Here is a 13,471-nt window from a genome sequence, read left to right as displayed (position 1 = left end):
ACAAAAGGACTCAAAACATAGAAAACAAACTTACAGTTACCAAGGGGAGAAGTGGGTGGGAAGATATAAATTGGGAGTTCAAGATTTAGAGATACAAACTACTATATGTATAAAACAGTTAAACAAGTTTATACTGTAGAGCACATGAACTATATTCAATATCTTGTAGTAACCTATAATTAAAAAATGAAAACAATTATATGTATGACTCAACTATTATGCTGTACACCGGAAACTGACACAGAAACTAAACTGATTATACTTCAACAACAAAAATAAATTAAGGACAGAAATGACAACTAACCACTCTGGGGCGTCTGAGGAATAATAATCAGCCTTGCTTCTAAGTCAAAACCAAAAATGGACTCCCCCCCCCCCAAAAAAAACTCCACAAAAACAAAGAATAAACCCTTTTACCTATGTATTTCTTTTGTTGAAGTATAGTTGATTTACAATATCATACTAGTTTCAGATGTACAGCATGGTGATTCAGTATATGCACAGATTATACTCCATTAAATGTTGTTACAGTAATAATAAACTTATATAGCAAAAAAAAAAAAATTCTTTTACAATAATACCCAGAAAAGTAAAATACTTAGGAATAAATCTGACCGAGGTGAAAAACATATATGGAGAACTACAGAACATTGATTAAGGAAATTAAAGATGACTTAAAGAAATGGAAAGATAGCCCATGCTCTTAGATTAGAAGAATTAATACTGTTGAAATGGCCATACTACCCAAAGCAATCTACAGATTTAATGTGATCTCTATCAAATTACCCAGGACATTTTTCACAGAACTAGAACCAATAATCCTAAAATTTATACGGAATCACAAAAGACCCAAAACTGCCAAAGCCATATTGAAGAAAAAGAACAAAACTGGAGGAATAAACCCTCCTAGACTTCAGACAATACTACAGAGCTATAGTAATCAAAACAGCATGGTATTGGCACAAAAATAGACATATGGATCAATGCAACAGAATAGAGAGCACAGAAATAAACCCAAAGAGTCACAGTCAATTAATCTACAAAGGAGGCAAGAATATACAATGGAGAAAAGACAGTCTCCTCAGCAAGTGGTGCTGGGAAAAACCAGACAACCACATATAAATCAATGAGGTTAGAACACTCCCTCACACCATAAACAAAAGTAAATTCAAAATGGCTTAAAAACTTAAATATGACAATACACTGTAAATCTCCTAGAAGAAAACATATCTGTCTGTCTGTCTATCTCCGGAGGGAACTCTAATTTGAAAAGATACATGCACCCCAATGTTTATAGCTGCACTATATACAACAGCCAAGTCATGGAAACAACCTAAATGTCCATCAACAGATGACTGGATAAAGAAGCTGTGGTGTATTTATTCAATGGAATACTACTCATCCTCAAAGAAGAATAAAATAATGCCATTTGCAGCAACATGGATGGGTCTGGAGATCATCATTCTAAGTGAAGTAAGCCAGAAAGAGAAAGAAAAATACCATATGATACCACTCATATGTGGAATCTAAAAAGAAAAAAAAGAAGACACTAATGAACTTATCTACAAAACAAACAGGCTCACAGACATAGTAAACAAACTTACGGTTATTGGCAGAGGAGGTAGGAAGTGATAAATTGGGAGTTTGAGATTTGAAAATATTAACTACTGTATATAAAATTGATAAACAAATTTCTTGTGTATAGCACAGGGAACTATATTAAAAATCTTATAGTAGCCTATAATGAAAAATATGAAAGTGAATGTATGTATACATATGATTGAAACATTATGCTGTACACCAGAAATCAACACATTGTAACTGACTATATTTCAATTAAAAAAGAGATAAAAGAAATAGATAATTTGAGCAGACCAACCACTAGAAGTGAAATAGGATCTATAATAATAATAACAACTCCCTGCAAATAAAAGTCCAAGACCAGATGGCTTCACTCAGGAATTGTACCAAACATACAAAGAACTTATACTCATCCTTCTCAAACTCTTCCAGAAGTTTGAAGAGGAGGGAACACTCCCAAAGTCATTCATCAAGCCACTATCACCCTGATACCAAAATCAGACAAAGACACTTCCAAAAAAGAAAATTATAGGCCATTATCTCTGATGAATATAGATGAAAAAATTCTCAACAAAATATTAGCAGACCAAATCCAGCAACACATAAAAAAGTTCATATACCATGATCAAGTTAGATTCATCCCAAAGTCACAAGGATGGCTCAACATACACAAATCAATAAATGTGAAAGGACAAAATTCACACGATCATCTCAATAGATGCAAAAAAAAAAAAAGCATTTGATAAATTCAACATCCATTCATGATAAAAACTCTTACCAAAGCGGGTATAGAGGGAACATATCTCAATATAATAGCTCTGTATGACAAACCCACAGCCAACATAATACTCAGTGCTGAAAAGCTGAAAGCCTTCCTGCTAAAATCTGCAACAAGACAAGGCTGCCCATTCTCACCACTTCTATTCAACATTGTATTCGAAGTCCTAGTCTGAGTTATCAGATAAGAAAAAGAAATGAAAGGGATCCAAATTGTGAATATATGCACATGTCATGATACTGTATATAGAAAACCCTAAAGAATCCATACAAAACTACTTGAACTGATCAATAAACTCAGCAAGACAGCAAGATACAAGATTGACATAACAGAAATCTGTTGCATTTCTGTACACCAACAATAAAAAGGGACAGTAAAAAGACAATCTCTTTTAAAGTCACTTCAAAACAAAAAAACAAAACCAGGAATAAACCTGACCAAGGAGGTGAAAGACTTACAGGCTGAGACTATAAAACATTGATAAAGAAAACTGAAAATGATTCAGAGAAATGGAAAGATATCCCATGCTCTTGGATTGGAAGAATTAATATTGTTGAGATGGCCATACTTCCCAAAACAATCTACAGATTTAATGCAACCCCTATTAAATTACCCAGGACAGTTTTCACAGAATTAGAACAAATAATCCTCAAATTTATATGGAACCATAAAAGACCCAGAATTGCCAAAGCAGTACTGTTCTTGTTCCTCAAAGCTGGAGGCATAACCCTTCCAGGCTTTGGACAATACTACAGAGATATAGAGTAATCAGAACAGTGTAGTACTGGCACAAAAACAAAAAAAGAGTACTGAGCCCAGAAATAACCCCACACACTTATAGTCAATTAATCTTTGACAAAGGAGACAAGAATATACAATGGAGAAAAGATAGTCTCTTTGGCCAGTGGTGTTGGGAAAGCTGACAGCTGCATGTGAATCAATGAAGTTAGAACACTCCCTTACAACATACACAAGAATAAACTCAAAATGGCTTAAAGACTTAAATTTAAGACATGACACCATAAAACTCCTAGAAGAGAACACAGGAAAAACATTCTTTGACATAAATTGTAGCAATGTTTTCTTAGGTCAGTCTCTTAGGACAATAGAGATAAAAGGAAAAATAAGCAAATGGGGCTTAAATTCATAAGTTTTTGCACAGTAAAGGAAACCATAAACAAAATGAAAAGACAGCCTATGGACTGGGAGAAAATATTTGCAAATGATGTGGCTGACAAGGGTTTAATTTCCAGAATATATAAATAGCTCAGACAACTCAAAAAAAACCAACCCAATCAAAAAATGGGCAGAAGACCTAAATAAACATTTCTCCAGAGACATACAGATGACCCATAGGCACATGAAAAGATGTTTAGCATTACTAAATATTAGAGAAATGCAAATCAATATTACAATTAGGTATCACCTTATACTGGTCAGAATGGCCATCATTAAAATGTGTACAAATAATAAACGATGGAGAGGGTGGGAGAAAGGGGAATCTTCCTACACTGTTGGTGGGAATGTAGTTTGGTGCAGCCACTATGGAAAACAGTATGGAGATTCCTTAAAAAACTAAAAATAAGAGTTACCGTATGATCCAGCAACCTCACTCCTGGGCATGTATCCAGAAAAAACTATTTCAAAAAGACACATGCACCCCAATGTTCACAGCGGCACTATTCACAATAGGCAAGACATGGAAGCAACCTAAATGTCCACTGATGACTGGAGAAAAGATGTGATACACACACACACTTGTGTGTGTATATATATATATATATATGTATGTGTGTGTACACACACAAACACATGCACACACAATGGAATATTTTCAGCCGTAAAAAAAGAATGCAATAGTGCCATTTGCAGCAACAGGAATGGACATAGAGATTATCATACTAAGTGAAATAAGTCAGACAGAGAAAGACAAATACCATATGGTATCACTTGTATGTGGAATCTAAAAAATGATACAAATTAATTTATTTACAAAACAGCCTCACAGACAGAAAGCATACTTATGGTTACCAAATGGGAAGTGGCATGGGGGAGGGATAAATTGAGAGTTTGGGAATGGCAGATACTAACTGCTATACATAAAATAGATAACCAACTATGCCTGCTGCATAGCACAAGGAACTATATTCAATATCCTGTAATAAACCAGAAAGGAAAAGAATATGAAAATATATATATATATATATATATATATATATATATAACTAGATCATTATGCTGTACACTAAAAACTAACACAATGTTGTAAATCAACTATACTTCAGTTAAAAAAAAAAAAGATCTCCTTTCCTCTCTGTTCTGCCTTAGTTAAGCTCACTATATTTGACACTACCTCCCTTAAGCTTTGGGATCTGCTGGTCCTTTCCAGCATAGCTACTCTCCCAAATCAAAGCTACTGAGTCAGCCTCTTACCTTTTCTCCCTCTTATCCCCACTGAATAATTTACCCTTTTACCCTCCCATCTTGGAGTGGTCCAGTCTCTTGGGTTCATATTTTTGCCAATGTCCCCTGGCTCCTTGCCCTCTTCCCTGGCAAGATTTCTAGGAATCAGGGTTAAACTATGCACAGTGTGTGGGAGTGTGTGTGCGACAGAGTCTATGTGATGAACTTCTTGCCCTTACTTGCTTAGTTATTTCCCATTTGACACTAAAGTATCCATAAAGGCAAGATGCTGTCCTGTTCATCACTATGTCCCCAGCATCTAGCACAGAGCTTGATGTTAACCTGCTCCATGAACAGTTATTGAATAAATGACCTCTTCCTCATACAGAGGCTTTTTGAACAGCATTTCCCTCATGGAAGTTCTCAGATGACTCGTGGTCAAACCAAGTAACAAATAAGCAACGTATTTCTGTGACTTACGAAGAAGCTAGCACCCACAGAAGATGGACTCTTTTTCTCCAACAGAAAGAACAGGTCAAATAGTAGACAAAAAAAATAAGATGAGGTATGTTGGTCTTCAGCAACCCCCTAGCATTTCATTTTCCTTCAGCCAATAGCATCCCTTCACACCTAATGACCTCATAGATTTTCCCTTCTCTTAACTAAGACATTGTGGTAAAATATTTATCAAGTATTGATATTTGTTAGTCCCCATACTAAGACTCTCACTTGTATCTCTTATAGTGTCCATGACAACATTTCCATGAAACAGGTATGATTAGTCCCATTTTCCAGATGAGAAACTGAGGCAACGAGGTTATTAGTGTCAGTGCCAGTGTCAGTTTTTGATTCATAGTAAGTACTCAGTAAGTAGTAGCTACTGTTGTTATTTTTTTTTTAATTATGGAAGTGTCCCATGGGAAGTATGGAGAAAGTGCTTTCGTAGTTGAGACAATATGGTGATGAACTGCCCAGCGCAGTCACTGTGTCAGCGAGAGAGGAGGGGGTCTGAGAAAATGAGGAAGAAGTTTTCATTCTCAGATAATTAACGTATGTGTGTATCTGTTTGAGAAGAAGTAAGGCAAAATGTCCTAAAGATTATCATAGGGGCACAAAGGAAGCACAGAGGAAGATGACCACCAACCATATGAAGGAGGTAGCATTTGAAATAAACTTGCAGGGAGAGGTTGCATTTCCTATACAGACAAAGGCAGAGGTGGGAGAGGACAAGGCACAACTGGGGAATGATGGACTGTCTGGTGGCCTTGGCCCACTTCTCATGCTGTCCTCCCCACACCTACAGTCTATTTTGATGAATACAGGAGAGCAAAGAGAATAGACCAATTTTACCACTTTTTTGACTTTGAAATGATCTGAAGACAGTTCTCCCACTCCCCCTATTTTCCAAGACAAAGCCCTTCAGTTTCCCTGGACATGATTTGTACCTACATTATCATCAGCTTCATTGGCTTCCAGATGACTCATTTCTCTCCACCCTCCCCCCTGCAAACCTGAAGCTTCCAATGGAGATGGAGAATTAAAATCCCCATGTACGAGTCACTTAAGTAACTCTACCAAAATAAAAACAAAAACCAACCTAAAATTTAATGGAGTTTTGAGAAGGCCAAAATCAGTATTTCAAATAGGGCAGAGAATGTATCCTAACCATCTTCATCTTTGGTTGCCTATTTATTGGCACAGTGACTTGAAACTTGGGGGATAATATTAAAGAAGTTGTATTTCTTGGTTAGGAGACCCTTGAGTCATTACAGTGGGATTATGAGGTATCATGAATATTTAATGAGCTTAACGTATTGCTTTAATGGAAATCTTTGGTTACTTTGGTTTTCAGATTCTCTATCTTGCTCTCCTGCTTTATTCATTGCAAATTATTTTCTGCAGGAACTAATTTCTAGATCTCAATAGCGTATCAAAAGAAAGTATAGGGGGGATGGTGTAGCTGAGTGATAGAGTGCATGCTTAGCATGCACGAGGTCCTGGGTCCAATCTCCAGTACCTCCACTAAAACAAACAAAAATAATCTAATAACATCCCCCCCAAAATAATTTTTTAAAAGTATGGAATATTTTTGTTTTGCACTTTGCATCATTTTTCCTTAGGAGGAAACGCTGCTGCTCTTTCCGTGTCCCCTTGATATTCACACTTAGGCTCATCTTTGGCCAGCAGTGGAGCAAGCAGAAGTGCCATAGAGTTAATGTTCCAAGAGCAGTCCTCAACTAGAGGCTTCCTCGCCTCTTTGTTGAGGCAACTCTGGGACACAGTCTGCACTACTATACAGAATTCAGAGGGATTTGCTCCAGTTGCCCACAGTGGTACTGCCTTGTTAACACACTGTATTGGCTTCCTCCCTTTCTCTTTCTTACTTATCCATTCCACTACTGAAATTTCCTGGGCTTGTCTTCCAAATAAGCTATTTATGCTTGAATCTTTGATTAAGGATCTGCTTTTAATATTTTATACAGATTTCCCACATTTCACAAAGACAGAATGCTAGGTGTGGGTTTAACTCATTTCTTCCTTTTGTTTTACATATATTTAAAATCATAGTGGCAATGGTACCTATATTAAACTTTTGTTTTATTAATTTTTAAAAGTTAGAAATGAATAATATTATCCCCAAGTTATAATTACTAAAGTATTTAATTTATGTAACAATAAATTCTCCCAAATTATGGCTTTAGGGCACACTCAAAATTAAACATGGTGCTTGCCCCTCAAGGGACTTTCAGGCCGACCAGGTTGGGACATCTGCCAACAATAAAAGCATTACCTTTAACCAAGAGTCATTTGGTAGGACAGACCAGCAGTTTTACAATCAAATAAAATATTTGGGGAATGTTTTCCCACTCTTCTTCTGGGCACTGTTTTGAGAGCTTCCCCTCTGGCAGCACCATACAAGCGTCCTATCCCTCTTAATTATAATCTCAGTTTCAAAAAGCAATACATTTTTGGTTGAAATAAAAATCAATTGAAAAGATTGAAAATAAATTGAAATAAAGATCAGTGTAAAGGAAAAGCTAGTCCGTTTTATGATGAGTTCCCATGTTTGAAATAGAAGATCAGGTTAAGCCATCAAAATAGTTAAAATTCTAGAAGATGGTAAAGGACCATTTACACCAAACACGTGGGGCATTGTGCTTTTAGCGGAAGGCATACAAACAAGGCTTAGGACTTGTAAATGAATAAACAACTTTCATTGTAGGCCTGGACCAGGAAGTAAGTTTGTTTGACAGTGAGTTTTTGAGAAACCAACTCAGAGAATGACAGCTGCATTATTCAGTATGAAAAGAATTTTCACAGAGAGCAAACACTCATCCATTTTCCCACATTTGAAAACTTTCTTCCTTAGTGAAACAGCTCATTTACATTTCCGTAGAGAAAAGCCTGCTATGCAAACTTCCAGAATCAGGCTTGCGTTTCAAAATTCTTAGAAACATGCCCGAATGATGAAGAAGATTAATCACCCTCATTCAATGAACACTAAGACAATGTTGAGGCCAAGAAGAAAGCTAGAGGGGGACCAGAGGAAAATCGAAGTATGTTGACACGCACCATCACATGCCCTTCCCCATCTCATTTTACAGTGTTGCCTTTCCCTACCACCTCCTGCTCCCCTAGATGTCCCCCAAAGCTTCCCAGCCCAAATACAGGTCCATAAGCAGTAGGAGTAACACCAAAGACCCAAACCTCACCCTTGGGATTGCACGACTTCCCATGCCTTGTGCCTGCCATGAAAAAGGTTGTCATCAAGCCTCCTTTATAAAGAGTTGTGCCTGGGAGAACTGAGTCCCCTGGGATCTCTTGGGGAAAAGGATGGAGCAAGTGTGTATGGCAAACAAGTATTCATGAGGGATGTTTGGACAGGTTGATGATCAAAGCTAATTGCAGATAACTAATGAGGATGGGAAGATGCTCAGGACTGCCAAGTCCTTGAGCAGGGGGATTAACACTCAAAACAGAAAATCTAAACAAAGTAGGGAAATCCATGATCAAAAACTCTAAAGACTGATGCCAATGCCACACACCAAAAGTTCCTCCAAATGGAACAAAGATCTAAAATTTTTTTAAAAGAAACAATAGAAGAAAACATGGGTGAATTCCTTTATAACCTGGAAGTGATGAAAGCCTTTCTAATTATGATACAAAATCCAGAAGCCAGAAAAGAAGAGATCAGTTTACATACTAGACTACATTTAAAAAGCAGGAACACATTTTTGCCTGGCTAAAAGGACAATAAGAAAAGGCAGAGGACAAATAAACTGGGAAAAGCTTCTATAACTTAGGTCACAAAATAAAGGTTAACATCCTTCCTAAAATCTACAGGAAAAAGACCAAAAGCAAAATAGAAAAACGGGCAATATAGCAAAAGAGATGTAAGCAGGGCTTTACCCTTCTAAAAAGATGACCAGGCTCACCAATAATAGCAGAAATACAGATTAAAATACATTGAGTGACTATTTCTGTTTCAAAGTTTGACAGCACACTCCGTAGGTGAAGCTAGAAGAAACACACCCACAACACATTGCTGGTGGGAACGCAAACTGTAACTTCTACAAAAGGGAGTTTCATAATAGCTAAAGAAATTAGAGATGTATTTACTCTTTGACTCAGGAACTCCTCTGCTAGGAATCCATCTTCAAGGTATTCCTGCACACTGATGAAATGACGGATGACAAGGCTATGGATTGCAATACTACTGGAACAGCAAAATACTGGAAACAACCCAAACCTGCATGATATAGGACTAGTGAAAATCAACTGTGGTATGTTCATACTGTGGAGTTCTATGTGGCTGTAAAAATGGACTGAGAAAGACACTGATAATGTTGTGGTCTCCAGGCTACTTTGTTCAGTGACAAAGCACAAGGTGCAGGACTGTGTATGCAGGAAGCTCTATTTTGTGCAATAAAGGGGTGGGAGAGGAGAAAACATCTACGTATTTGCTTCTATTTGCAGGAAGACATGCTGGAAGAATAAATAAACAACTTATTAAACGGTTGCCTCTAGGGTGTGGGAGGTGGGAGGGGCAAGAATGAAGGGAGGAGGCAAGACACAGTTTATACTCCGAAACACGTCAGTGTTTTACATATTCAAAAAATAAATTCAGAATGTCAACAAATGCCTAAGGTGAACATCAAAGGAAATACATGCTCTCACTCAATATCAAACTGATAACCTGGCCATTTGGAGAGAAAGTATGTTTCAAGTGACCCGAGAGCCCAGAGCTGGGACTGTGCCTCCTCAGTGCCTCCCCCTGTAACGCTGAAAGGCAAGGAGAGCCCTGAGAAACTGAAGTGTCATTATCAGGATGAGACTCTTTTAAGAGAGACAGAGTCCTGCTAACATTTGTGGGGCCTGAGGCAAGAATACAATGGATGTCTACACACCAGCTGTCTAAGTGGTTAAAAGTTGTCAGTCAAGGTAACAGATTTAAATATGTTCTCTCCCACTGCCATGACTGGAAGGCCAGGTTGGAATGGAGGCTTCTTGGACTCTGGGCTCCACAGCATAAAGGTCTGCCCCTCACCATGAGAGGACCCCATGCATACATGTCGATACCCCAGGCCACGTATTAAAGCTCCCCCCATCCCTTCCCAACAAAGAGCAATTGTTTGGCCATTCCTCAAGCTTAGCACAGAACACACTAGCTGGGGAGTCTTAGGGAAGATGTTTGCTTGGGCCCTGGAAGTAGGCTTGAAGCCTTTTGGGCAGGAAATTCCAGGACCTGGGGTCTCTAAAGTACGGTCTAGAAAGAGGAAGCACAGTGAGCACATCTGCCTGCCCAGATCTCAGTCGGCATTGAGAAGAATACGGCAAGATGACTTGTTACAGTACAAAGTGTTACTTATTCTCTCCTTATTATCCGTGTCCATTCTTTCCAACAAGCCCTAGTGTTTCCTTGCTTCAGGGAATTTTTGCAGGCCACAACATTTCCATTTGCTTCTGTGAGGTAAGGTGATGGTGCTGGAGAGAAGTGTCGTTGAGAACAGCAAGAGGGAGAGGGAGAGAGATTTGTTTAGAACTGGAAAATGATTGGAAATTGTACATCTTGGAGGAGTGGGGGGTCTCTTAGGAAGAAGAGGAGATAGACATGTGCTCAGGGCACCATCTTGAACCCTCTGGGGATAATTCTCAAGACTCTAGAAAGCTGATAGAATATGGTTTTCAATTTGGACCATTTGATAATGGAACCCATACTAATAAACAGCAGCTTGGAGGCTTGGTTCTAAAGAACAGTAATATACAGGTGCCTGTGATAAGAAGGTTTATGCTTTCAATGGGCCAAAATTTTACTTATTTTAATGACTACTCCTTATTGAATCTGATCATCAACTCACCGTCTTGGCAGTGCCAATATGACATACATATGACTAGGTAAATACAAGACAAGATTCTCTGTTTTTCACTAAAAGTTATCCTTGATGCAGGTGGTCTTACCTACTAAACAAACGACTCTTACTTGCCTTGGTGTTATCCAATCCTTCCCCGGTTTTACTTGAGGGATAATGTCCAGTAAAGTAGGCATATAAGCATACGTCCGGTTACGTAACAGCTTAGAGTAGTGCTATTCGGAGTGCGGTCTGAAAGCAACCCCTGGGCTGATGCCGGCCCACAAACTAAGTTAGCACTCCAGCAAGTAAGCAAAGAAACTGTGAACAAGAGCTTGAGAAGCATTAAAAAATCTGTAACATGGTTGAAACTGAAAATGTGCTAAATGAAGAAAGACAGACACAAAAGAACAAATCTTGCATAATTCCACTCATGGGGTACTTAGAATACACAAATTCAGAGAGGCAAATTAGAATGGTGCTTACCAGGGGCTGAGAGAGGGAGGAAAGGCGATTTAGTGTTATGGGTGCAGAGTTTCCAGCTGGGGAGATGAAAAAGTTCTGGAAACAGATAGTGATGATGGTTGTACAACATTGTGAAAGTACTTAATATCAGTGAAATGTACATTTAAAAATGGTTAAAGTGGTAAATTTTGTTATACATATTTACAATAAAAAGTATTTTAAAAAGCAATTTACAGAATATTTTTCTGTTTATTGGATCTAATAATAAAAAAAATCAGGTGTTGCATCTTGCATGTCTCTAGGTTTTGTCCCTATTTCCCTTTGTTCGAGGGATCCATTTCTATTGGATTTGTACGAAAGTAATGGTCCACAAGAGATAAAGTTAAAACAAAACATACAGAACCAACCTGGTGCTTCAGCACAAATACTTTGAGATGCACTGTGCTATGGGTTCAATTATGTCCCCCCACTTTCCTAATTCATATGTTGAAGCTCTAACTGCCAGTGTGGCTATATTTGGATAAGAAAGTTACTACGGTTAAATCAGGTCACAAGGGTGGTGCTCTAATCCAATAGATTTAGTGTCTAGAGAGCTGGCTCCTGGCTTGCTCTCCCACACACACTCTCTCTCTCTCTCTCTCATGTGAAGACAGTGAGAAGATAGCCATTTATAAGCCAGAAAGAGGGCTCTCACCAGAACTGAATTGGTTGGCACCTTGAGCTTGTACTTTCTAGCCTCTAGAGCTATGAGAAAGAAATTTCTGTTGTTTAAGCCACCCAGTTTGTGCTATTTTGTTACGGCAACCAAAGCTGACTAAATACACACTGGCTTAGAGGATCAGTGTGAAATCCCTGCTGCTGGCCTATGATCTGCCTTCAACTCGAGGAAGCCATGTTGGAGGTTGTATGGGAGAATAAAAGAGCAGCTCGGATATGCGAGATTGGAAAAAAAAAAAAAGTGTCTCTAAAGTGTTTTGACAACATCCTGGGTCTTAACTTCAGGATTCAGGGGGAGAAATAGACTAGGATAAACTGAGAATATTCACAATGTTTTAAATAGGGAAAACTGTGCTGTTGAATAATAATGTCAATGCTAACTAGAAGATGTTAACAAATCCTAGTCTTGTGAAAGCTGGTGACCCTCATTTGAACCAGTGTTCATAGAGGTTGAAACAGTGACCTTTCATTTAGGCTGAATGGAAAGCAAAATTATTATTGAAAAGTTGGCTGCAATTCTAGGGTAAGACACCACTATTATCTATCACAATGGAAGAAGAGAAGAACCACTTCTATTCTGATCAAAAGACGCAGGGCACTGAAAAGCAATTTAATCTAACTCCATACTTTGTGCATTTGATATAAAACTGAATATCAAAGTTTCTTCTTTTGGAGTCGTTTTGTAGTGACACGTTCAAATCCTAGAGATGTGAGACCCAGGGAAATAAAAATGTGGACTCCTTTGTCTGTGAGGGTGCCATCAGTGTGCTTGCTGAATTGGTCCAAGATTTGGAGTTCTGTGGATCAGTTTCTCCTTCTAGTCTACCATCCTTGTGGCCTGTCACAAGCATTCATAAGACCCTCTCTAGGATCGGGGTAGAGTCTGCAGACAGGAGATAGACCATTCATTTCACTGCTGAATAGCATTCCATTGTATTTGCCTCTGTATTATGATTTATGTATCCAATCTACTATTGATGGATGTCTGTATTGATTCTTTTATTTACTGTTAATACAAACATGATTCTATGATCATAAGTGTTTCCTGGTACTCATGTACAAGAGCTTTCCAGGATCTATTTCCAGAAACAGACTAAATTGGTGGTGGTACATTATATGCATATTTATTTTTAGTAGCATTATCTCCTAAAGTGGATGGGTCGAGTGACCATTAATT

General features: G+C 38.1%; 1 long non-coding RNA gene across 1 annotated transcript in view; it reads left to right on the top strand.

Moving 5' to 3' along the window:
* The window catches only part of LOC116277200 (uncharacterized), a 53,092-nt gene extending 41,294 nt beyond the window's left edge, over window positions 1-11,798 (top strand). Inside the window, exons 6-7 of the long non-coding RNA XR_012067520.1 lie at window positions 5,151-5,327; window positions 9,395-11,798. This is a non-coding gene — a long non-coding RNA (uncharacterized lncRNA). The remainder of the gene's footprint in view (window positions 1-5,150; window positions 5,328-9,394) is intronic.
* The last annotated feature ends 1,673 nt before the right edge of the window (window positions 11,799-13,471 follow it).

The sequence above is a fragment of the Vicugna pacos genome, chromosome X, assembly GCF_048564905.1.
Source record: "Vicugna pacos chromosome X, VicPac4, whole genome shotgun sequence".
Taxonomy (NCBI): domain Eukaryota; kingdom Metazoa; phylum Chordata; class Mammalia; order Artiodactyla; family Camelidae; genus Vicugna; species Vicugna pacos.
The sequence above is the reverse complement of the archived record's forward strand: the minus strand, read 5'-3'. Positions and strand labels throughout refer to the sequence as shown.